Here is a 2,057-nt window from a genome sequence, read left to right as displayed (position 1 = left end):
GTTTTTCATTAATTTTTCTTTAGTTTTTCACTGCGCTTTTAAAAACTACTGGAAAATTTTATTTTTGGCCCCCCAAAAGTACCAACTAGATTAAATTTTCTATCAGAAAAGTGAAACTGTAGTTTAAGAAAATGTAAGTATTTTTACTGTCCTAAAAGGTGATGAAAAACACAAAAATAAAAAATTTTAATTAAAAAAAAAACACATTTGTAAATTCAATAAATTCATCGCTCCGCTCAGAATATAAAATATAATAAGATTAAACTTCAAGTTCAAGTTAGAACAGTCTGAACAGGTTAATCTTATCTGCAGACTAACCCAAAACTGTTATAGCATTTAATAAATTATAGGTACCTATCATATAATTTACTAATTTAGTGGTGAAACTAAACAAATTTGAAAATTTGAGTAAAATTATGACCTTTTTTTTAGGAGAGAGAGGTGCATATTTCGGTGCAGGGCCGGTTTGATCCATATTTCCCGGGCGGAAAAATTCGCCAATCCGCCCCTGCCCACTTGTAACCTACTGTACAGCAAAGCGACATCCACTTACCCACCTTTCTTTTGTTGAAGTACAATAAAATAACTATGAACATTATTTTTCGTTCATATTTTGTCAAGATTTGAACTTGAAATTTCTATAAAAAAAAATAGTGCCTGCTGCAGTACTGCCTATACATATTGTATTATCTTTTAAGAAAAAGCTTATGAGGCATCTTGCGTAATAATGTTAAATACTAGGCAATTATTGTAATTAAAAAATGTTATACATTTTTTATTCCAAAATAATTTACAAATGTTCGTGATTTACAAGAATTTTCTCCACATTTAAACTTTAATAGCTTTTCAAAAAAAAAAAATTTTATCATATGTTTTAAATATTTATATAATATTATGTGTCTACAACTTACGAGGAGACTTCTTTTAATGTTTCAAGCTTTATGATCTAGCATAACATTTTTAACCACATTTATAGAAAAAAATTATTTGACATTTTAAATGTCTACAAATAGCTAAACTTCGTTTAACATTTTATTTTTAAACACTCATACAAATATAATGTGGGTAAACTTTTTTTTAAACTATTCTAAGTAAAATAATGAGAGACCGTGTATTACATTATTGAACCTTAAATATTAAAATTAAAATGTTATAAATTTTCAACAAAAAAATAATTATTGTAAAAAGTTGTGACTATGTAGATATTATCGATAATTTGTAATTGCTATACGAAGAGTTCATTTATTTATGAATTATACGTATTTGTAATTATTTTTAAATATTTTTACAATATTATCTCTCAATATTTTTGATAAAATAATATCTTAAGTTTGCACGTCCGTATTGTCATTGTACTATTCAGATTGTGATACACTACAATTACCCAACAATGTGTCTGTGTTGTAATCGTTAGTATATTGAGAATAATTATTCGTCAATATTCTGATACCTAATAAAATATAATATTAATTATTACATAAAAATACATAATTTCTACATTGTTATAGATTTTTGGTAACATACGAACTAAAAAAAAATAATAATTTCACTGAACGGCACAAATGTTATTATTTATTAAAAATATTTTATCGAAGCAAATCATAGTTATTAATGGAAAATCGTCTTTTCAACTGACTCTCCCCTATCCTACAATGTGGGATTGTGTACCGGTACAAAAATATTTCCATTTCGAGTACTGCATTGTTCTAATCATAATCAACAAATAGCATGTATCAGGGAGGGCTGTGTTTGCGTCAAAATATCTACTATATTTGCACTTAATTAGAAAACCCTTGATTGCACTTAATAAAATTAAATAACGTCAAAATACTTGTTTGCGCCCAGTAAAATTACAAATATTTTGCAACATCGCAGTAAAACTTAAAATTCTCGTCTCACTTTTATCAGATATCGAAATAAACTATAATTATTTTGGTGTGGTTAAAAATTAGACTTCATTGTTCTGTTGCGTCACTATTCTGGTTAGTTTATAAATATTGTTTTTCGTCATTATATCGTCAAAAATCAAGCAGTGTTAAAAAAAACACAAAGACATT

This window comes from Acyrthosiphon pisum, chromosome X, assembly GCF_005508785.2.
Source record: "Acyrthosiphon pisum isolate AL4f chromosome X, pea_aphid_22Mar2018_4r6ur, whole genome shotgun sequence".
NCBI classification, from domain to species: domain Eukaryota; kingdom Metazoa; phylum Arthropoda; class Insecta; order Hemiptera; family Aphididae; genus Acyrthosiphon; species Acyrthosiphon pisum.
Note: the sequence above shows the minus strand (reverse complement) of the source record.